Raw genomic sequence first — 25567 nt, 5'->3', positions numbered from 1 at the left:
TGCTTGATGTGGTATCTAGGAGATGATTGTTTTTCAAATGCCTTGCCCCTCAGCTAGTCAGGTTCTCCCCTCAAATCTCCTTCCATTGGGCCATTCTTGCCCTTCTCCTGCGTGCCAAATCTAATATCTGTCAGAACTCTTACTGACAGACAGCTCTCTAGCTGAGAGAGCTATTTTGGTTCTACCGACAAGGTGGCTGTCATCTGGAAGACAGAGATTTTCATTTTCAAGGAGCTCAGGAGGTAGCAGGACAGAATTTCTAGAAGAAAAGAAAAAAAAATGTTTTCCAGGAAGGGTTTCTCTGTTCTTATTTTATCCACATAATTGACATAGCACAAATAGATTTAGAACAAATTTTTTAAAAGATGTAGCCACAGCAGAATTTTGAGTTGTTATTTATAAATGGCAATAGTTTGGAAGCATGTATAAAATAACATACTTGATTTTGTTTAATATTCTTCAGAGAGTCTTTGAATGTCAGAGTTGGAATGGACTGGCCCACCTCTCTATTTGACTCATAATCTCCAGCTATCTATATCTTAGATTCTCCAAATCTAAGTTGTGTTTAATTGTAATCATCCCTTTCTCATCCTTTCTCTACTTCTCAATGGGGTAAATAATATGAAGATATCATTGCATTCCAGGATTTTTAAGTTCTTCATTAGTGTGCACACAGTGTAAAGGAAATACACATATTAGTGGTTCTAAGTTTATGCTTTTTAAAATGAAGCAAACAATTTTCTTGGGAAAATTACAATTTCAGATGAAATTAAGAAAATAGTTCCTTCTGTCATGGCAATGTATCTCAAAATGTATTTGTATGTATTTTTAAGAGTCTTAAACTTGTGTGAATTAATCTTTTCTTCAGTTAACTACCTTTGTCCTATGGAACTGAAGGCAACAATTTAAAAACTTTTAGCAGAAGAATGAATAAAGGCTCTTGGCAATCTAACAGAGCTGAGTGTGGATGGTTATCTTCGTATTTCTCAATTCAATGGTGAATTTGATTTCTCTGTTATTTGTTAGTTTATATCTGTTCCTTGGCTATAGAAAGCAGTCTACTGTTGAAATTCCATGCCATGTGGTAGGAAGGGATGATAGTTAGGCCAGTATAAATTCTCTCTAAAAATAAAACAATTCACTTAAAATGATGGACATATGACAAAAATTGACAGGATCATTTTCATGTAGGAAGAAACTAAAGTAGGTCCTGTATTTGAAAAAGCATTCTGAAAACACCAAGTTACTTCTTAGAATTACCCACATTTTAAGTTCCAGTTAAGTATCATTGGGGGGAAAAGAAAGACTGGGAATACATGCCTGCCGAGCAATTGGGAGAACAGAATTCATTTCCTTTTATTTTTCCATTAAAGTCTTGATTCTGATAAAATACGGATGTGGAGGGAACAATTGCTTTCTCTAGAAGATTGCTTGGAGGCAAAGAAATCTATAACTCTTTCTTCCTTTCCAATGCAAGGAAATAGAACACTCTGTCCAATGCTTTGGTAGAGATGAAGTGCCATCCGGGAAAGATGATTCCAGTACATTGCTGCTCTCAGGCCTGTCTGGTGAACTATAATCTCTCTCTGGTCTTCCTTCTTCTAACTGCTCTCAGGGGGTGGTTTGCTGTTTTCCCGGCAGTTGTCTGTTCTAACAATCTGACTCATCCCTGGGAGCAAACAGGAGTTATGTGTAAGAAAAAGCTCCACCTGCACACATCCCCTTGACTCACCATTTCCTTGCAGGAAGATACTTTGTTGCAAGTAATGGGTGGTAGAACACATGACACTGTTTTTAGAGGCTGCATGTGATCAAATCCCTGCTGTGTTAAGATGCTCTCCCTTTTGTGTTTTTTGAATCAAGTATTTGGCTTTCAAAGTTAAGAGAGTTTGTGAGTGCATGTACACACACACACACACACACACACACACACACACACACACACACTCCTGCGTGCTTTTAAGCATTATTTAAACTCAGGACCATGCATAAATACTACTCAGGAGTTTTTAGATTTCAAAGCAGATGAAGTTTTTGTGTATCAGACAGTTCTCCTGATTTTAAGTGTAAAGAGTTGAGTAACAGTATGACTTTAAAGAACTATCCCACTAGGACACATGGATTCTGATGAGACCTTTCTCCCTATGAATGAACTCCTACTTGATAACAGAGGGGACTATACCAGAGTTCATCAGGATGGTACAAAAGAGAGCAGAAAACCTTATCTTACAACCCTGCCAGGTAATCAGTGTCTGTCGGTGTCTGTCTAGGCTGCCCTTGAACCAAGAATAAATGAACTGCACAAAGCAAGAAAGGCTGAAATCTTGTCAGTGGTGGAGCCTCTGGGGTCACCACAGTTTAATGTATAACTATCGAGAGGAAATGTAGTGCTCCATGAAGAGGCGCCAGATTGAATTACAATCAAGCAGCAATCAAACGATACAACTACTGAGATAATGCAAAGACAGAGAGAGGGGAAGGGAGAAAAATTCCAGCAGTTCATGAATACTAATTAGGAAAGGAAAGACCAGCACAGACATTATTCATGTCTCTTTGGAATCTGACTATATTCTAATTCAAAAGTAAGTTTGGATGATGGCCCAACAGTGATTTCAAGTTGGTATTGATGGTGTACTTTGATTGGCTTTGCTCTAAGAAAGGTAGTTTTAACTCCTCTCACATATCATAAAAATGAAAAAGAAATAGTGTTAAGAATGGGACTGGATACTGTGTTTTTCAAAAGGCAAAAGAAAGTAAGCCTATATAAAAGACTTCCAGTGAACAAGGGCCCACCTAGTCTAATATTCTATTTGTGTTCATTCTCTAAAGCTGTGGTCTTTATTGTGGACTACTGTAGTATGTTGGTATGGCATCTTTGGGAAACATTTTTCAGTGATTCAGAGCCTTTGAGTTTGAAAAATTTACATAACTTTTAAATAAATTCATTGTATTCTACTTACCAATGGAACTCTCACGATCTCAAGAAATGTCTCACAACTTATGAGAGTCACTTTGACATTTTACAGTCTTTCAAATTAAAATCCTTAGCAGATGTCAAAATGAAGAATCTTGAATTTAGGAAGAAAATATTTATCTTGCTTAGTTCTGTAGGCTGACTACCATTTTAGGAGTTGAAGGTCCTTGGGAACCACAAGAGGATCTGATTGCTTAGAACAACCATTGTATAGCAATGGTGGATACTCAATAGTACTTCACTTCCTCAAGGAAGACCATGGATATTTTGCTTTTGATTTATATTCCTTTTAAATTCTTTCTAGAAACTTCTGCTAGGCTTAGCCTTTTGCTCTTGTGTTCTCTTTATCCAACAGAGATATAAGATGTCACTTGCTTCAAAGTGATAATATCCCTTCGCATTGTGTCTATTGTGCAGTAGATCAAATGAACTGTGTCTCTGACTGTGCAAGTTAATAGATGTTGTCCACAGAATTGAAAAATAAAATGGAGTGTATGTTTTTGTTGGATTTCTATGGCATCATTGAATCAAATGTTTTGTTTACTCTTTCTTCTTTCAAAAATATTGTGATTTATTCCCAATTGTCAAAAACCAGCAGGCTTAGAAGTTGTAATTTTCACTCTGTCTGAAATATAATGTGGCAAGACAGGCCAAATTACAGAAAATCAATTAGTTTTTGTTACAAGAGTCATGTATCTGAGGTCTTATTCTGTCTCTGATTACTATAGCTTATGTCTGCTCTATTCCAAAGGAATTCTTAGGAGAAAACCACCTGGAGATATTTTTTCTAGAGAAAAAACCTGAGTGGGCCTCGACACTTAATCCTTGTCAATTATGATAGAGGCAGAAATAGATTTCTTCCTTGAGTAATTTGCTTTCTTCCTGTTATTTCAAACCACATACTCTTGAAAGGGCAGTTAACAGTTACTTGCAGAGGCCTAAAATTCCCAAATACTACAATTTCTAAATCATATTATCTGTGTCTTTTTTATGTAAGATAAAGACCATAATTCTTGCCAAGTATATAGTCGCATGTAAGTCTGATCTACATCTAGGGATAATTCTCCTCTGTTATCCTTTGATTTAAAAATCAACTAATAAGGGGCTGGGGTTGTAGCTTAGTGGTAGAGCACTTGCCTGGCATGTGTGAGGCACTGGGTTCGATTCTCAGCACCACATATAAAATAAATAAATAAATAAAGGTTTATCAACAACCTAAAAATATATATACATATATAATTAAATATATATATCAACTAATAAGTCCAGTAGGACAAATATATTTATGTCCAGTTTTCATTAATCATAATGTTACTGTTTCATAGATCTGCATTGGAATGTACCTTTCTGGTAAAATAAACATTGCCCCACAAATTTCCTTGCTTTTCTCTTCTTGAGCTTTTAAAAGAAAGACTTTATTATCAATATTTCATCTTACTAAGTAATTTCTTATACCTTGGGAGACCCAAGGGATCTAAAAACAGCAACAACAACAATATATATAGATGTAAGTATTACATTGATTTCAGAATATTACTGATTCCATTTCCCCCATAATCCAGAAAATCTTAAATTAACATTAACTCAAACTTAAAGCATGGATGTAGCAGAATTGTTTTAAAGAGTTGTTAAGCAACACAAAACTTGTAGTCAGCCAAGTTATAACTCCTATGTTATTTAGGGCCTATAATTAATTTTTTAAAAATCAAAACACTTTTAAAAATAGTCTCATGTGTTGAATTCCAGCATGGTGCTGCTTTTTGTAGAGGAATTTCTGTAAAATGCAAGTTTATTTATAGATTGCAAGTGACTCAAAGATGTTACAATATAAAAGAAAATGACACTCTAGAGTCTTTGTTCGGGCTGTTTAGGGCTGTCTTGGAATGTTCAGTTCACTCCAAGGGATTGCTTTTAATCTTCAGAAGCAAAAGGAATTTCATAAATTGGAATTGTTGGCCAGATGGAATTTCCTGATTAATTTTTTAGTGTTTGGTATTAAACATAATAATGAAAAGGGGAGTTCTGAGAGTAAATCCAATTAACATTTCATAAAATTTATTGCTCTAAATATGGCTTACCCTTTATTTTACAATTTCCACTCACACTGCCTTCCTGGACAAATGATTGTACCTTGAGAAACTGAACACAGTCAACTTGTCTCTCTCCTCCCTCCCATTCCTTCCTTTTCTTTTTTGCTCAACTTCTTTCTATTTATACTCTGTTTGGGTTTTCGTGAGGCTACAGTACCACTCTGGGGCTCACCTTTTTTGTTCTATTCTTTATGGGTCTTGGTAGAAAGAATTTTTTTACCAGTTTGTAGTAGTAAGTCCTGATGCTAGAATGGTGTCACTTGTGTTGGACACGAGATTCCTAATTCCATGTGTAATCATAGACTAGAGTATGATTTACAAAGCTAGTCTTTGTGATATTGCAAATACAGATAAACATTCTTCCTGTATTTCTTGTAATAGTTATACCCCTTTCCTTTGGCAGTTGGCAGTTCCTATTCAATCTCGAGATGAATATATTCATTTGGATTTGTTGGGATTAAAGAATCACACCTTTAAAAAGAAAATCTGTCATACTAGATTGAGATTGTTTGAAGATAAGAATCATGCCTTTCTTGTTTTGGTGACCTTTCAGTTCTCAGAAATATGATAACTGTACTGGCCACCATTTACTCATTGCTCCTGGGGATGATTTCCTTGTCCTTACTCATGCAATCCACATAGCTAGGTTAGGGGCTGCAGAACTACTATTCCATGCCAGGACTGGCTGGCTACATAATTTGTGGGGTCCACTGCAAAATTAAAATACAGGATCCTCTATTAAAAAATTATTAAGAACTTGTAAATGGCAACATTAGAGCATTAAGCCAAACATAGAATTCTTCTAAACATAGGTGTCCCTTCCTGTGCAGATGCACAGGTTGTGAGCTTGACTGTGCTTCTGCCTCCTCCTCGACCATGGTTTATTGGGTCCTGAAGGAAGGAACTATCAAATCCAGGTAGTACAAATCAGAACCCTTTCCTGGTTTATTTGTTTGTACAAGAATTAAGAAAACGTTTATCCCAATTGGGTAAAACTGGGAACCATCAGCAATCTTGTTTCCAGATGTGAAGAAAGCCATCAATGCACATCCTCCATTCTGTCTCAGACTTGTGCATGGGTGTTTGGCATATGCCCCAAATATCTTCTATGGTCTTCATAGCCTGCTAATCTTGCTGCTGACCTATACCTTACTGTCCACAACCTTTGAGGCTCTGGATGCTGGAAGAGATGACCCCTTGAGTATTTTCTAGTTCTGTAATTCTCCGAATCTGTAACCAGATTCCTAAGAGTGACTTCATCTGTGTGTGGTTATACATGTGTAGGAATGCAGAATAGTGCTTGATTACTCATTTTTCTCAAACTTCATAGAAAAGCTATTTTTTTTAGACCTTGATAGTGTAATGATCACTGAGATAACAAAGAAACCTTATCCCATTAAGACTTACCATCAACTAGGCAATTTTTAAAGCATTCCAACTATAGGTGATTTTGAGTGCTTCCTTAAGGGAAAAATACTTGAGGTCTAAGCCACGAATGCCTCATACCCTGGGGAATTTCTGGATCCACATTTTCAGTCTCTTTCTTCTTTTCCCAATAGTACAACTCCTAAGAATTTTCTCAGAGGATTCACAAAACACTGATAAATGAATAAAAATTGGCTCCTGACAGACCTCTTGACTGGCATTCTTCTGGGAGCTCATTTTAGAAGGCAACTTTAGGGCAGAGCACAGTCAATTTTCACAGAGTAGGATCTGGGCTTTGGTGTTTTCTGAGTTTTTGTTCCCTCTGACCATATTATACTTTTCAAGGGGGAAAAATGATCAAGGTAAAATGAAGGCCTTATATGAAGTTTAAATTTAACATGTGATGACTTCCCAGCTCCTGCCCAGAAACTTATCGGAGACTTAACTGGATTGATCATGTTATCTCAAGTATTTCACTATTACTATTCTTCCTATTATTTTGAAACAATATCTTGCTATCTTTCTGTGTTTCCCAGGTTGAGCTTAAATTTATGAACTCAAAAGATCCTCCCACTCTAGCCTCTGGTCCATGGTAAAGCCTCAATCAGTGGTTGTCAACCAAACCAAAAAAAGAGATCTTCCCACTTTGAGTATTTTAAAATAAAAATGTGTTTATGTCAAAATCTGTTTCAATGAGAAATGAATAATTCCTCAAATATATCTGAAGTTTAAGGTAATAGATATAGAGGAGCTTATTCCTAGAATCCTATTTAAGCAAGTTATCATTCCTAGGAAGGAGTTTTTTGTTTTTTTTTTAATGTCACCTCTCTGTCAATTTATAGATGAGGATGCTGAACCACTGCATGGTGACAACTCATATTTTTCACTGTGTGTATCCAGAATCTTCCAGACCTTTTTTCCCTCTAATCCTGGCTGGGTTAATACCCAGAGCCCTGTGTCTGTGCACTGCCTCAGAGTTGAGGAATTGATATGTGTCATAATGATGACTTGCTCTTACATTAATATTTTTTATTCCTTCAATTGAATATACTTCGGCCTTTTATCTCCTAAGTAAAAACAGGAAAAAGCAAAGGTAAGAGCCATAGGACTAGAGGTAAAAGCAAACCTACAAAGACAGACACTGAAGGAGGGCTCGTCTGCAAATGTCCAGAAGCTTCTGTCCATATGTATTTCTGAAACCTTTGCCAAGATAGTCAGAAGTTCAAAATTATTTCTTCATGGCCATTATGCAGTGTCACATCTTACAGAGCCAAAGGAATAAATTTCAGACATGCAGAATACACATCCCTTCAGCCTTTCTCAGGCAGGCTGTCAACTCTGCCACATTGATGCACAAATAAAAAAGGACAGACAGAGCCTTAAAACTTTTTCTGCTAGTCTGTTCCTTACTGTCCGCCTTCCTAAAGCAATGGAGTGAAAAACCTACACCCAGGCCCTTGTCCTCCACATTGCCTTCCCCATACAGGTACTTCCAGGCTAGGGAAACACATACACACACACACACACACACACACACACACACACACACACACACACATACAGGAAATAGAAGAAAGAGATTTTATTAAGTAAAGGAGAAAGAAGTTACATATTGAAGAACCATCTAGTCAAGGACCTACCACAAAAATTTGACTTCTACTACCTGTCCCTTAAGTGGTCAAAAAATCATGCTCCAATGCTACTCCTTCTCCTCAACATTACTCTTTCTCTTCCTCCCTGATGGTTTGTCCTCCACAGTTGAATGCTTCTGAGTGTTTTCCCTCTTAGAAACAGTATGATTTCTGTCAAACCACAGTTTAAACTTTTCAGAAAAGCTCTCAAGCTTTCATTTCTGTAACCAAGATCAACAATCTGTCATGTACAGTGGCATTTTCAACTGACTGCTAGAAATCTCCACCTGAATGCCCTGCTAGCACCTTGAAATTAACATGTCCACAATCTCAGCATCTTCCCTCCTGAACATAGTATTCCTTCCATGGACTTCTTTTTCTGTTGATGATAAACCATTCTCAGTCATTCCAGTTACAGATATTGAAATTGTGTCTGATTCTTGCCTCTCCTGTACTGTCACATGGTTTAAGTGATCACCCAGTTTCTAGCAGAGATGACTAAGTAGAGGTGACACCTCCAAAGATACATATGCAGTTGTGTAGGAGAGGATACTAAGTGCAGTTTTGGACACATTGGATTTGAGATATCAGTGAGGCATCTTTTTGGATAAGATTCAGAGATAGTGAAAAATACCACTCTAAAAACTGTTAATATAAATTCGGGAGCCATCAGAAGATAAGTTTCAGTTAATACCATGAGAGTGATGGTGTAGGATGGGACAGGGTATAAATGATTACATTTAATTTTTTTTAAATTTTAGTTGTAGATGGACACAATATTTTAATTTATAGTTATTAATTTTTATGTGATGCTGAGGATTGAACCCAGTGCCTCATCTGTGTGAGTCAAGCACTCTACCACTGAGCTACAACCCCAGCCCAAATGATTACATTTTTTAAGAATATATATTTATTTTTTCCTAAGACAAGACACTAGGTTTCTGGATCAAAGGCATAGTTATTATAATGAAGTAGGTTCCCCATGTTCCATTTCCTGTTTCAGGGTGATGTGTGAAAGCTAGCTGTCACCCTAAATATATAAGTGATTCTTGAATTATGAATGGGAACTCCGAAATTAGGGATCTGGATTCTAGTCACAAAGATTTGCTCATGTTTTCTTCTAGGCATTTTCTAGTTTTGGGTTTTCAAGTTTGGTCTATGATACATATTGAGTTACTTTTTTGTATATGTGTGAGAAATGGATCAAAGTTCTTAAAAAATAGCTGATATTCAATTGTTCTAGCATCATATGAAGAAAAGAGTATCAATTGGATTTCTAAGCACTGGGGACATGTGCACATTTTCTACTTATGTGCCTTTGCCCCACTGTAAGAACTTGGTTACTCATGTGTATGTGGATCTATTACTGAACTGTGCTTTGTTCCACTGATTTCTATGTCTGTCTTTATGCCAATATAATGCTATATTAATTATTATAGCTTTATAATAAACCTTGACATTGTCTAGTGTTAGTTCTCTAAATTGTTATTCTTTTTGAAAGTTGTTTTAGCTATTCTAAGTCCTTTGCATTTCCATATAAATTTTAGAAACAATTTGTCAATTTCTAAAATAAAAATAAGTTGCTAGGATTTTTATTGAGTTTGCATTGAATCTGTAATTCATGGAGAAGAATCATCTTAACAATATTAAGTCTTATTTAATAATTTATATAGTTCTTTTTAGTCATTTAATTTCTCTCAGCAAGGTTTTATAGTTTTTAGTGTATGTGTCTTGCACAATTTTGTCAGATTTAATTCTCAGCATGTTATTTTTGGTGCCATTATAAATGGCATTGTTTTTAATTTATAACTGTACCCAGTATTTAGAAATACAATTGATTTTTTGCATATTGAATTGCATTCTGTAGCCTTGCTAAATTAACTTAATAGTTCTATTAGTTTTTTGGTAGGTTACATCAGATTTTCTACATGGACAATCAGTGTCTGAAAGTAAAATGAGTTTTACTTATTCCTTTTAAATCCAGATGCATTTTTCTTGGCTTTTTGTGCTGAGTAGAACCTCTAGGAAAGGTGAATAGAAGAGGTGATAATGCACATTCTTGCTTTGTTCTTAATCTTAAGGGGAGAGTACGTTTTTTGTGTATTTACTCATGTAGTTCCAGTTCTAGCACTCCTTGTTCCTTTGTATGGATAAATATTGCCATCTGTTATCATTTTCTTTCTGCCTAAAGTCTCCCTTTAATGTTGCTTATAGAAATTATCTGTTGCTGCTGAATTACTGCAGCATCTCTGTGTTAAAATAGTCTGTTTTACCTTCATTATTAGGTGATTTTCTTTCTTTCTTTTTTTTTTTGGACTGGGTGTAGAATTCCAGGTTAACAATTTCCTTCCCTGCACACTCTCATACTTGATGTTTATATTCTTTTGACCATGTTAATACTATTCAAAGCTGAACCATGTAGCATATTATAATTTTATACCCTTTAAAATTTTTACATTTTCACTGAATTATTTTTTAATTTGTTTGGCTCTATATGTCTCTAATTTATTCCTAAGGTTTTAAGTATTAATTACCTCTCAGTATAGTCAAACTATCTTTGTTAATTTCATTTTTGTTTTAGAGATATGCTCTGGAACCTTGTGTTTCCTATTGTTCTGAGCTGGAATGGTTGTTCTCTGGTCCTAATGCACAACTGTTCCCCTGAGCAATCCTATCATCATCATCATTATCATCATCATCACCGCCTCCACTATCATTATCATCCTGGGGATTCCCTTCTTTCCTCACATATACTGGATCCCTGTTTTCTTGTTCCCATTCCATATCTTCTTTCTTGGTTTATTCTGTTATTATGGTAAAGCACATTCATTCTCTAGTATCTTCTTAAGAAAGGACAGGCAGTATATATTTTATTTATTAAAACATCTATATAGGTATTTATATCTGATAATGTTTTAATTCTAACCTCATTCTCTGTGTGCAGGGCAGGCAGAATACCTAGGGGCACTCTACCACTGAGCTACATCCCCAGCCCTTTTTATGTTTTATTTTAAAACAGAGTCTTGCCAAGTTACTGAGAAGGCCTCAAACTTGTGACCCTCCTGTGTTACGGTTTAACTATGAGGTGTCCCCCAAAGCTTCTGTGTTGATGCAGGAATATTCAGAGGTAAAATGATTGGATTTGAGGGTTGTAGCCTAATCAGTGCATCCTAGTTTGAATGGATTAACCAGGTGGGCAGGTGGAGTGTGGCTGGAGGACATGGGTCACTGGGATGTGCACTGGAGAGTGCATCTTCCCTGTGGCCCTTTCCCCTTTCTGCTTCTCTCTGCTTCCTGGCTGCCATGAATGGAGCGGTCAGTGTTCCTCCACTACACCTTCCAGCATGAAATTCTGCCTTCCCTTGGGCCCAGCACAATGGAGTTGGCCCACCATAGGTGGTGAGGCAAAATAAACTTGTCCTCCTCTCAGTTGTTCTGGTCAGATATTTTGGTCACAGTGACAAAAAGCTATCTAAAACATCCTGTCTCAGCCTCCCTAGTGGCTGGGGTTATAGACACACACTATTGTGCCCAGCTCTAACTTCATACTTGATTGATGGTGTAGATGGGTTTAGAATTCTAGGTTGGAAATAATTTCTCCCAGACTTTTTCTTTTTCTCCTACACTGTTTAAATCATTGTTCCATTCTAACTTTCAGTGCTACAGAGAAATGCTATGCCACTTTGTTTCCTAGACCTTTTATATCACTTATTATTTTTTAAATGCCTTTAGGATCTTCTTTCTTCCTAGTGTTTTGGAGTTTCATAACATTAGGAATAGTGTACGTGGATCTTTTTTCATATATTGAGATGGGTATTCTACTGATGAGTCAATCTGAAAATTTATCTTTGAGTTTTGGGGAAAAGTATAATTATTTTTCTGGTAATTCCTTCCTGCCTGTTCTTTTTCTAGAGTTTCTCATACTCAGATGTTCAGCCTCCCAGTCTTGAACTTCTCTCTCAATGTCTTTTTTATTTTAGGTTTATGCTCTGTTTTATGCATTTTCTGTTATTTTTGCATAGTTTTCAGAAGAAGTAATGGTAAATGTATGTGTCTAGTTCTTTGTATTTAACTGGGATCCTCTGATCTCTTTTCAGATATCTTTACTGCAGGTAAGGAGCTATTGTAGAAATCTGTATGGTCTCTGAGAGGAGCAGCACATTTTTTTCTTGGTCTGATTTTCCCAGCCTTCTAACTTTTCTTTAGGATGTTTATACAAAAAAAGAGACAAAGTAAGTGAAAGTAGAGCCAGTCCAGGTACAAGTTCCTTGGGTACATTATTCACCCTCCTTTATGAGATTTACTCATTTCAGGAATGAGGGACAATAATACCCATATTTTATAGTTCATAATTGTTATGAGGAACAAATGAAAATATATAAATGAACATTACTGGAAAGCTATGCAGTGGCATATGAATGTGGAAGATTGATTCTCAGAAAGGAACATAGACACCTCCTAATGAATGCTCAAATGGAACATCTTGTTGCTTTTTTTGACCAAGGAAAACAAAACAAAGCAAGAATCAGGTAAGATAATAGCAAGATCAGTGAGTAGGAGGGTCACAGAGGAAACAGATAGTCTGCAGGATTTAAACTCTGATTTCAGGATTTATGGCAATCTATGAATGTCCTTATCTGTGAAATGAGGAAAATAATATCTATCTTGCAGTGTTGCTATAAGAAACTGACTTATAGAGGTAAAAATAAATGTAAGTCCCTGGCACATAGCTAGCATTCAATAAATGGTAGCAATGATCAGTGGTGAGGTTTTTAGGCTCTAGAGCCCAGCTGTCTGGGTTGTCTCAACCTACCATTTATAAGTCATGTGATTTGAGGGCAGAGTATTTTAATCAAGTATGTTAATCAATGGGATATTTCTAGGATGGAGCCCTGGTACAAAATCAATACTAAACATATATTAGCTTTATTATTATTATTAGCTACTAAACGAGACAAATGTTTTGACCATACATTGGGTCATCATTTGGAGTGAAAATGAAGTTGCAATTTTATTTTTGTGATGTCTTAGACTGTTTGGGCTGCTATAACAAAATGTCCTAGACTTATAAACAAAACAGTTCTAGAGCCAGCGAAGTCCAAGATCAAGATTCCAGCAGACTTCATGTCTGGTGAGGGCCCATTTCTCATAGATGGTTACTTCTCTGTGTCCTCAAATGTAGAACAGGCAAATAGGCTCCTTAGGCCTCTTTTATTAGGGGACTGATCCTATTTATGAGGACCGAACTCTTATGATCTAATCATTTCCCATGGATGCCCACCTGTTAGTACCATCACTCAGGTTTTAACATATGAATTTTGGGAGACGTAAACATTGAGACCACAGCATGTTTTAAAATAAAATAGCATATAATAAATAAATAGAGATTACTTATCCTGACATTAGATGGTTGATTATTTCAAAGGCCTCCAGTCCTGTGTCCCTTGTCCCACAGGTCCTTAAGTCAGGGGTGGAGTGAACATATTTGAAAACATTCTGATGCCAGGGCCCTGGACCAAGTCCTGAAAATGAAAATTCTGATCCTGAAAATGATGAGTTTAAATGGTAAATAAGGGAAGAAGCCTTCAGACTTCACAGGCATCCTCACTTAGCTCGGACATCATGGCCTTCCCACTTGGTGCAAAAACTGAGAATTAGCAGTATTTTTTGAACTTTGTCCTTCTGACTTCAAATAGACCAGTAACAGTTGCCTACCCCAACCAAGAACTAGACTGACTACAGAGACCTGCTAAGCTCCCCAGCAGCCCTGATGTTACCCCAGTTTGCCATTGACACTAGGCTGTCTCTGCCCTGGGACTGCCAGCTTCATGCTCTGGTGTGGTTTCAGATCATAAGGATGGCAGCACTGCTCGAGCTCTCAATGGATACTTGTTGAATGAATAATAACCAGTAGGGGAAATTATGTAGTGAAGATGTCCACATTCATGCTGTATCACATATAAAAATAATATCTACCTTAGAGTTTTAAAGGTAATATGTGGTGTTTCCTCTCCCTTCTGGGCTCATTGCTTACACTATCATATAAGTTTAGTGCTTGAGTCTCTTCTAGAAAACTGAACCTAACAAAGGTGGGGAACTTATTTTTGTCATCTGTAATATTTGAGGAATAGATGAATGAATGAATTTGTCCATTCAACAAATAAATATTTGTGAGCTCTAGGCAATGATGTGAAGGTATGATGTTGCTCAGATAGGTCTCTGATCCCATGGGGCTTACATTTTAGAGGATGAGACAACACCAAAATGAATAAATGAACAAGGTAATTTCAGAGAGTGAGTGCAACAACCCCCTCGTAAATTCTATCAATGCAAATGTGTTTGGCATTTTCTTATAAGGAAAATGTAGTGCATAATTTGGCTCCAAGTTCCTTCTCTATGGAGTAGACCTCTACAGAGGGAAGAAGGATAGATTGCAAGGATATATCCAAATTATTAAACTGAAATGGCCTAGCCCTCCAAATTGAGACAAGCAGCAGCATTGCTTAAGTGTTTTAGCTTGGCCTGTGATTTGCTAATCAGAGGCTGGAGGTGACACACCGTAAAACTACACAGGCTTTTTAACTGATGGGTTTACAGAAGGTTCACAGCAAATCTGTGCCCTGTAATTGGAAGTTTAAAGGTATAAATATCAGATTATTTGAATAAAAAATCTCCACACTCCTTCACCCTTTTTCTCTTCTAAAAATGAATGAGAACATCTTGGCCAGAAATAATCTGCTATAGGTCTGTAACTCCCAGCAAAGAAAAAAATCGAGAACTAGTGACAACTTAAGTCCTTACTGTAGGTACTCACAGCACATTTAACATATAAGTATATGTAAGAAAAATTCTTAAAAGCATGATAAATGTATTCTGGAAATGCTATCCTACATGCCTAAACGATAAAAGGACAACAAACTTAATTAGTCCAGACCAGATTTCACCCTTTGATATGCACAGATAACTTCCACTGAGATTATTATGCCAAAGCAAAGGCGGTATTCAGTTCTCAGAAGAGCATGTGTTTTTTTTTTTCAAGAGAAGAATTTATCTTTAGCATGTGCATACATGTTTTGGATCCCATGTTGTGCGTGTGTGTGTTGGTATTCATGTGTGTTTCTCTACTGCCCACCAAGAGAGGTTTTGAGAACTAAGCCAACTGGTAGAAGTCAATTAGGTGGAAGTTAGGCCAAGTATTCACCTTCCTCCTTGCTCAATGATCCCCACTGTGACTTTCAGAAACACACATGTTCTAGGGGTTCCTGTGGTGGTGGTGCAGGCAGTGGGGGAGCTTCTGAGCCCCTGTGATTAGTTAGTAGTCTGGTCAAGAAATGGAACAAGTAAAATAGCATGGGGCCTCAAAACAGAAGTGCCATCCGCCAGTGCTTTCCTCCACAAGCATTGCTTGGTTTTCTTTCTAAACCTTGTTCTATGGATACCTGAGTAGGAGAAAGTTAAGAAGAGCTACTACTTTTGTACCATAGGCACAATCCTCAGGTTTTAAAAGCAAACTTTGAAACTTGGAATGGAAATAGAATGAAAAGCATTGGCATTGGTGGGGAGGGATGTACCTTCAGGTTTGTAAGTCAAAGTCCATAAAATGATTAAAATAAATTACACATTTATTCTAGACATCCATGAAACTAGTGAGACTAAATTATTCCAAAGCAATTATTCTTCAGAAAAGAGCCATTATACATTTTCTACTCTTGCCCCTAATGTTTCATTTAGATTTATATTCATAATGTTATTGGAACACATTAATCCAAGCAAGATATTGCCCCAGGATTCCTGTTATTATTTACCCTCCATATATCCTCACATATGCATTTATAAAACTGAAGGAAGCACATACATGTGAATAGAAAAACAGACACACAAATGCCCGATGCTCCATTACACATACTGCAATCATATTTGACAGGCTAATTTCTAGTAGGTGCCCAGTCAATTGGTTTCACAGCTTAGCTATTCATCGTCAGACAGGGTGTCTGGGTTTGCCCCATGCATTTCCAGTTTGCAGAATAGTGCCAGACTGGCATCTTGTCTTGTGACTTGATAACAGATTCCATTAATAGCGTATCCAGTGGTACTGACATCCAGTCCCTCTCAGCTGGGGGCAATCTGGCATTTAGTGCCAGCCTGAAGAACTGCAAGGGGTTGTAAAGCCAGTGCCAGGTCATACACAGAGGCTGGCTGTGAATTCACACCCTCTGTATGCACAAGGAACTGCAAAGGGGAACTTTGAAATGAAAAAAAGATGAGAGAAGATAATGGGTAAGGACTTCCTTGATATCTGCCATTCCCACTTCATGAACTCGGGGGTGAAACAAAATCATCATTGTTTCACTAGGTTGGGACCATGCCTAGATGTGTGCTCTATTTATTCCTAAGCACATTGCTAGTTCTCAATGATTATCATTATCATTATTAATGATGGTAATAATTGACATCATGGCAAATAACTTGAAAAGAGCTGGTTTCCTGAAGAAAAAAAAATAAGTCACTTTAATAATGACTCTTTTACACAGAAATAAATAGGACATTTGTGTCTTGGTATTTTAAATTATGTCTTTGTTTGCCGAGGCTGGAGGGCATAGGGTGCAATTTTGAACTCCAATAAATGAACAAATGAATTAGCATTAGGAAAAGGGTACATGTTAATCAAAACCCACCATTTGGACTTCGGGTCCTTAATTACATGTAGATTTTTCTGTTTTGTTTCTTTCTCTCCAATATCACTTATTCCTACATTTTCAGAGTCTGCCTTACCCATAGGAAGAAGAATGCTGTTTCGGTGCAAAGGTTTTTAGCCAAGGCACATAAAATTATTCCTTCTGAAGGTAACTGCCTTTAATCAAGCTAATGCTAAAAATGCAATATACCAAAAGCAAGAACTAAGAAGGATCTGGAAGCTCCTGACCCAGCCAGCTTCTCTGTCAGACTTTTTTCAGTCAGTAGTAGGAAAGAAGACAGACCCAGCTCATCAGTCTCTATAAATCTAAAGTTAATTATTTCTTTCTAGAAGACCTGCTAAAGATACTGCTCAATAGTCTTATTCAGAAAAACATGTATCTTGAAACATTCTCCCACATTTACTTGCAAAGCAAACATTTGTATCTTGGTAAATAATTTCAATTAAGCTAGAATTAGAAAAAAGTAACGTTTCCTGTAATGGGAGATAGTGGCTCAAGCTTTTTCACCCTTTCTCTTTCTGTGATTTACAATGACATCTACTACTGGAATAAAAACTCAAATATGATCTATGGAGCTTGACATGTATTTCTTTTTGAAGTGGTTTGGCATGAATGTATTTGTGCAACTGAACTCATTTGTTTTAAAATATGGCAGAGTAGATTTTACCTAGAAAATCCTTTGGAATTCTAAATATGCATTCACTGGGGTAGGTATTTGTTTTTGGAATTTGGGAGAAAAAGATAAGAATCTATTTCTACTAAGAAAACCTCTCTTAAAATATCAGTCTGGCAGACAAGGTGTCCACTTGGTGAAAGTAATAATAATAAAGGTGATAATATCTCCTTGGGAAACAGATTGAGCAAATTTCAATCCTTTTTTTTTTTCTGAGTACCAGTGACTGGCTATATTGCATCTTCAGATAATGAATTTACATTGCTCCCTGATGCTTCCTTTCTTTAGGCTTCTTTTCTTAATGCCCTAAAAGCAGCTTATATCTACCTACAGAAACATCATTCCATCTTTTCAAGCTTAGTCATTAATTCCTCATTTTCTTTATCTATACCAGTAGAAAACTTCCTGCCCTGCATTTTAAAGTTGAGTTCCATCTTGGTCTACCATATCCTTGGTTCCTACTCAGAGTTACTAACTAAGTATGGTTTCTGAATACAGTATGGACAAATCATTTTTCTAGGTCTCCTGCCTTGCTTGGGCTAAGCTGGCAATTTTTATGAAGTAGCTACTTGCAACCAGTTCTGCACCATTCTGAAGAAAGAGGAGAGTTCTATTGTCTGTGCAAATGTCTCTGCTCCCTCCAGGTGTTGCCTAGTGCTGTAGGACTACTCTGTTGAAGCATTTCTTCTTGGATGGTACTTTTATTAATTTCCTAGGACTGCTGTAAAAAAATGGCACAAAATGGGTTGCTTAAAACAACAAATATTTATTCTCATACAGTTCTAAAGGCTAGAAGCCTAAAATCAAGGTGGTGGCCCTGCTGGTTCCCACTGGGATTCTGAGGGAATTCCATTCCCTGTCTCTCTCTATCTTCCAGTGATTGCCCAAAATCCTTAGCCTTCCTTGGCTCAGAGCAGTATGTTAGTCAGCTTTCCATTACTATAACGAATGCCTGAGATAACCACTTTATAAGGAGAAAGGTGATTTTGGCTGACAGTTTTGGAGGTTCCAATCCGTAGTTGGTCGACTACTTTACTTTTGGGCCCCTAATGAGCTGGACCTTTTGTTGGAATATGGTGGAGAAAGTTGTCCACTCCAGAGAAGCAAAAGAGAGAGGAAAAGAGAGGCTAAGGTCCCAATGTTCCCTTTGAAGGCACACCTCAATAATCTACTTTGTCCCACTAGGTCTCATCTCTCAAAGGTTCTACTATCTCCTAAATAGTTCCACAGGCTAGATCAAGTCTTCAACACGTGAGATTTTGAAGGACATCTAAGAGCCACAGTATAGCATGGAATAATTCCAATATCTGTATACTTCTTCATATGGGTCTTACCTGTGTGTGTCTGTGTCCTTTATCCTCTTATAAAGACATTGGTCAGGGGCTGGGGTTGTGGCTCAATGGTAGAGCACTTGCCTTGTATATGTGAGGCACTGGATTAGATCCTCAGCACCACGTAAAAAATGAATAAATAAAATAAAAGTATTGTGTCCATCTACAACTTAAAATAGAAAAAAAAGACACTGGTCATATTGGATTAGATCCCACCATAATCCAGTGTGACCTCATTTTAACTTGATTATATCTATAAAGATGCTATTTGCCAATAAGTTTACATTCACTGGTACTGGGAGTCAGGACTTTAACATATTTTGGGGGGGTACAATTTGACCCCTGATAGTGTTATAATCTTTTTTTACACTGACACTTTTTTCTGTTGTGAGCTCTCTGAGGACAGCTCTGTATTGACTATATCCTGGTACATTATAATGCTTCATAAATAATGACTGAATAATTAATAAACAAACTGTGCAAGACATTATTACCAGGTAAAATTTTGGGAATGTTGGCATTTGATAAAAGAAGCCCTCCCCCCAACTCTTGCTTGGGTATCTAGAATTCATTATCTTATGGAATATCATCTGAAATGGGCACAAGCTACACCTTTACTTTGTAAAACTACTTTCAAAATTTCAACAAACCTGATAGAAATGGTGTGTGTATCCAAAGAAAGGTTGCACAGGCTAACCAAAATGTCAGATTTCTTTGTGCTTACGATGGAATTCAGATTAGATGGGAGTTGAGAGTGGCTCAGAAAAGCTAATACTCAGAACCTTCTCTTCTTGACGGCATTGTAGGGTCAGTTTGAAGGAGGAAAGCCCTAATATGGGTGCCATCTTCAAGGGTCCTAAACAAAGGGTGGTTTGGTGTTACGAGCACCATCCTCTTTGTTTACAGCAACTAACTTCTTGGTTCAAAGCAGGTCCACTGACTCTCTCTTCTTTTTCTTCTTTGTCTTCCCTCTCCCACTCTTCCTCAAGCTTCTGCTTTCAGCTTTGGCTTTTAATTTTCCTTGCATTATATCCTCCTCTTACTGAGTATCAAGCCTCACTGGCTTTTCTGTCTTGGGGGAAAGGAATAGCTTCTCACAGCAGACGAGCTCCATTATTGGCTCTTAATAAAGTGCATATTAGAGGAATTTGGAAAATCCTCTCAATGCAGACTCTTGGCTTGTAAAACTATTGTTTTGCAGCATAATCCTATTTTGTATGTCAGATGTGAGTACCAGCCTCATTTTTTTTCAGTGTTACATCTACTTCAACTTTTCATCTCCCCCAAGGCAGATGGACACCTTGGGTCTACTAGTACAAAAACAAACAGGAAAAGCTGATTAAGTATTTTCAAAATACTGCTCCCAATATACTAAGTAATTGCAGGTTATTCAGTGACAAGTGCCAAAGAGGAAATAGGCTGGGCCATGAGACAGCAAGAGTAACTTGGTGCGGGGTTTATGGAGGGCTCTCTACTCCATCAGGCAGACTAGAAAGAAAAAAACACAAAAACGAACAAAAAACCTTAGGGATGAGCCCTGAAGAGACCATATTGTCTCCTTCATTGTGGCAGGGACTACATTTCACCATTGCCCTGGGCCTTAGATCACTTAATTTTACTCTGTAATTTCTCCCATTTTTTTTCAAATCAACAGGAATTTTAAAGAATTTGTTCTTTGTATATACACATGACAATAGGGTATATTTTGACATATTATGAGCACATGGAGTATAACTTATTCTAATTAGTATCCTGTTCTTGTGGTTGAATGTGATGTGGAGTTTCACTGGCTGTTTATTTGTACACAAACATAGGAAAATTATGTCAAATTCATTCTACTGTCTTTCCTATTCCTACCGGCCCCTTCCCTTCATTCCCCATTGTTTAATCCAATGAACTTCTATTCTCCTTCCTCCCTTATTGTGTGTTAGCTCTCACTTATCAGAGAGAATATTTGGCCTTTGGTTTTTTTGGGGATTGGCTTTTTTCACTTAGCATAATAGTTTCCAGTTCCATCCATTTGCCAACAAATGCCATAATTTCATTCTTTGTTAAGGCTGAATTATATTTCATTGTGTATATAAACCACATTTTCTTTATCCATTCATCTGTTGAAGGGCACCTATGTTGGTTCCATAGCTTAGCTATTATGAATTGAGCTATTATGAATAGAGGAGTGGGATAGCTGGGTCAAACGGTGGTTCCTTTCCAAGTTTTCTGAGGAATCTCCATACTGCTTTCCAGAGTGGTTGCACCAATTTGCAGTCCCATCAGCAATGTATGAGTATACATTTCCCCCTACATGCTCACCAACATTTATTGTTACTATGTTCTTGATAATTGTCATTCTGACTAGAGTGAAGTGGAATCTCAGTGTGTTTTTAATTTGCATTTCTTTAATTGCTAGAGATGTTGGACATTTTTTCATATATTTGTTGACTGTATTTATTCTGTGAAGTGCCTGGATCAACAAGCATTTCTAATTGTAGTCTTGGGTAAAACTTGTGACACTCTTGAAGACCTTTATCTAGTGACTTTTTTATGTTGGAAAAACCTGTCATTTTCATAGTGGGACCTGGAGGAGGGACAGGGGAGAATTAGATCTTTTGTGATACTATTGTGAGGATTCAGAATGTGATATCCCAAAAGGTGGTGTCTCGGCTGAGTATTTTTGAGCTGAAGTAGATAGGAGGGACTCAGAAGCAAGAAGGTCTCTCTTCCTGTCTTGCTGTTTTTATCTCTTCTTTCTCCCTCTAATGGGTCATAGAAACTAAATTCATCTTTCCAAAGCAAGACATAAAACTTGGAAAGGTCACTCTCTGACCTGCACTCTTCCCTCTTAAAGGTACTCCCGTGGTAGGTGTCCTGCCCCATGTCCTGGGGAAAGAGACAGAAAAAAGCCAAACAGGTAGCTTGCTGAATACCCCCAGTTTATTAACATTAGGCCACGCTCCTTTTTATCCAATCACGCTTCTTCACACTGTCTACTTTTTTCATAACTTACATAAAAATACAGTTTTCCCTGGTTCTTCATTTTTGAATGTTCCCCTGTCACATAAAAGTTTGTTAAATAGAGCTAAGCTTTTTCTTCTTATTCTCTTTTGTTATATCAAGGTGTTGAACATGACCCTTTCAATAAATGAGAAAAAGGCATTATACTAATGGTGGTTCTTGGCTGCACATTAGAATTACCTGGGGAACTTTAAAAAGATACACACACACATGCACACACACGTAATATATATGTGTATATATATATATATATGCATATATGTGTCTATGTATATATACATATGTATACACTTATACATATATGCCTACATGCATATATATGTATCTATATATACACACATATGTATATATCAGTTTGTAAGACTTTATTATTATTGAGTGCTAATTTCTGGGACACCATTGATCAGGCACTGAATTCTGGAAGAAGTCCTTTTAGATTCCTGCAGGCACATTGGATCCGTGTAACTTCTGTTCCTGATGTTGGCATAAGATGTATTTGAGAGACATTCTGCAACCTTGGTCCTCCCCAAATCCCCTCCAAGCCTGGTCATCACATATTCAGTCAGCTTGAGTCTGTGTTGCTCTATTGGACAGCTGGGCACAACTGTGTTACTTCCAAGACCTGCAATGTTGTCCTACCCAGTGCCATGATGCCTGAGAGAGCACTGATGCTTCACCCAAGATCATGTCATGAATAATGTGCCTCTTGTTGTGGGGTCCACGTTAGGGTACTTTATCAGAAATTATCCAAGAAGATGTCTGCTGTCTCTGCCATATTTGGTTATCTAATATTTCTACTTTCATTTTGTTCATGTGTGATAAAATTAAGAATAAGATCATTAGTCATATTTCTTGGAATTCTACAGCCTGCCTTTTCCTTAGATTTCTTCAAAATTCATAGAGCATATTCATTTGGTTTCATTTGGTTGGTGTGGCCTGTGAGAGCTTGAAGTCATGGCAACTGGGATTTAAGATTCATTATTAATGGGTGAGAGTGAGTCCAACAGGAGCCAACGAGAAGTGTTACCTAGCAGAGGGCTCCAGGTACCAAAGAATGTATGAACATTCTGGAGCATTGGTTTGTTCAATTCATTATTTTCTTCTTTTATTTACTGATTCAAGAAAACACTTATTATACACCATTGAGTTGAATAGGCTCTCTGGGTGCCTAGCTCACAATAGATATACCTCAAATATTTGTGGAATGAGTAAATAAGAAAACGACTTGAAGGAGCTCATCATTAATTGCCTTGACTTATTCTTTACTTCCTGGGTTTTCTTCTCTGGTCACTTCTGTAATAAATGTGGATCAATTCTCCTGCTTCCTGATCTCTCCAGCTACCCTGTCTTCCTGGTCATTGACAGAAAGGGACATCATTGGTTGTGTCTCATTCCTACATCTGGTCCACCTTAACCTCTTGTCAATTATAACATTCACATGTATCCATTTTATAGCTTTTTATCTACTAGAAAAAATTATGGATAACTTCAAAATTGTTAAATTAATAAATTACACTCTATTTTTCTATTTTTATCTTAATTTTCTATCCATATATGTTTCCTCGTTTCTGTTTTTTCTCTCTTTCCCCCAGCTACTATTTTGTTCTTATGAACAGATCAAGATTAAGAATGTGAGCTAGTGGAAAACTCTCTTGTACAGGAGAATTTAGATAAGAGTATTCTTATTTATTTATTTATATTAATTCCAATTTAAGCTATGTCTTTTGCTGAGATGATAAAAGAAACAACTGAAGTCTATTGCTATTTTTAGAATGCTACTTAGCCCCATAGCCATGATTTCTTTTGAGGGCCTGGCACATAGTAGGCTCTTAATAAAAGCTTAATGACCAGAAAGGAAATAGAGAGGCTTTTAAAACTCAAAAAAAGATTGAAATGGAAATGAAGGAGAGATTGAAATGGAAATCAAGTTTCAAAGCTCTCTACAGATCTTGTTTCTCATTTCTGACTCTTTTCCATCACTGATAATTGAAAATGGACTGCATTGAATATCAACTTTATTGATAGGCAATTTATTTTTGTGTGAAAAAAAATCAGTGTTGTTTAAATGTTTGACTACTTATCAAATTGATTTATTCAATTAATTTTTAAACTTTTGGCTCATTTTTGTCTTGCAAGCTTGTTTTACACTTCAGAATGATTCCAATAAATTACCCTTCTAAAACCACTGGAGAATTAATAGTAAAGCTTAATGTAACAACAATCTCAATTTAGGGCACCACGTTTTCCAGAGAGGCAGACTTTATGAAATAAAACTGACTTGTTCTGTTTTATAGTTCAAAATCTACTTTGTGCTCAAGGTGATGACAGAAGCACACATATTAGTGTCTCAGGTAATTCCCTTCAATGCATTGTTCTTTAAACACCTCTTATGAGGTGTTTGGGGTTTCTGTTTCAAAAGCTGTCCATTTCCTATAATTCTCTTCTTCTCACACCGTCAAATGCACATGATCTATCTGAAAATTTCTTCTTCTCCTGAAGTTTTCCAACCATCTCCTCTTTCCCAGCTTCCAAGAACTGCTTGGGTTTCTCCCTGGAGATGGGTCTTTCTCAGATTTCTCTTTTCTTCTTTTCTGAGTTAGGCATTTTTGATGCATTTTCTTGTCAGCTAAAATTTGTTAGGCAGTGAAAATGTCAACACCTGTAGATTTGTTCCGAGCTCTTGCAACATTTTCTGAGAACAAGTGGCTGATTTCCATGTTTATAGAATATATTTTTAATGCATGTGCCCTTGACCCTGACCTGTTCTATAAAAATGAAACTTTGTTTTATTTTCTCTCAGTTTTGTGCTGGATCCTGAATGCAGTATTTTTATATTTGGAAAGCTATGTTTTCTAGCTTTATCCTCCTGCTTATATTTATAGTTTTTATTTAGATTATCTATTATTTTTAGCACAGAAACTAGCATAGCAAAGTGTAATTGGTTGGCTAAGAGATCACCAACTTGTGGATTTTTAACCATACAGGCAATGAGTTTACTTCAGGTTGTGTGTCCTAATGTAATATACTAACTCTTACTGCTTAGAAACTTGGAAATCATCATGTATGGCAGTACTTACTTACAAATAGCTAAAAATAATGCAAGGAATGGGGAACCAAACAGGATATAGGTGGATAAAACCATAGTAGCCTTCTGATTCCCTTTTAATAAAGAAAATTATTACAGAATTTTAACATATATGCAGCTTCTTCTATTAGCAACCATTGAGGAACATCTTAGCCAGATTTTTTCCCTACATATCCCAGTGAAGTTTAAGAACCCCTTTTCCCTCTGCCTTTCCACAACCCAGGGAAGGAGAAGGAAATAATTCAGTGAAACAGGTTTTCCAGATCTCCTGATGGTGTGGATGTCTTTGTTTCTCACTTCTGCATCACAAGATGTTAAAGAATTTGTATGTGATTGAAAATAGACATCTATGTTGACTGTGGAAAAAGAGAACATAAGCAAGTATACTTCTGCCTAAAATTGTATTGGAACATTGGCCTCCAGCACCTGCTGGTACCTTTGTAGCCCCTGGCAGATCCTAACCTCTCCACCACCCACAGAAATCTTGGCCAAGGGCTCAGTTGGCGTGAATTTAATGCGAGGTCAGCTCAGGGGACAAAAGACAAATGAGGACACTGAACACCACGTTCTTGTTCCAAAAGTAAAATTTCTTTCAAGGAGGCCAAATTGCTCCTCCTTGAACCACTACAGTTTCTCCTGAGGGTGCATAA

General features: G+C 37.0%; 1 long non-coding RNA gene across 2 annotated transcripts in view; it reads left to right on the top strand.

Moving 5' to 3' along the window:
* The window catches only part of LOC120892581 (uncharacterized), a 133812-nt gene that overhangs the window by 2144 nt on the left and 106101 nt on the right, over positions 1–25567 (top strand). The window lies entirely within an intron of this gene.

The sequence above is a fragment of the Ictidomys tridecemlineatus genome, chromosome 9 (assembly GCF_052094955.1).
Source record: "Ictidomys tridecemlineatus isolate mIctTri1 chromosome 9, mIctTri1.hap1, whole genome shotgun sequence".
NCBI lineage: Eukaryota > Metazoa > Chordata > Mammalia > Rodentia > Sciuridae > Ictidomys > Ictidomys tridecemlineatus.
The sequence above is the reverse complement of the archived record's forward strand: the minus strand, read 5'-3'. Positions and strand labels throughout refer to the sequence as shown.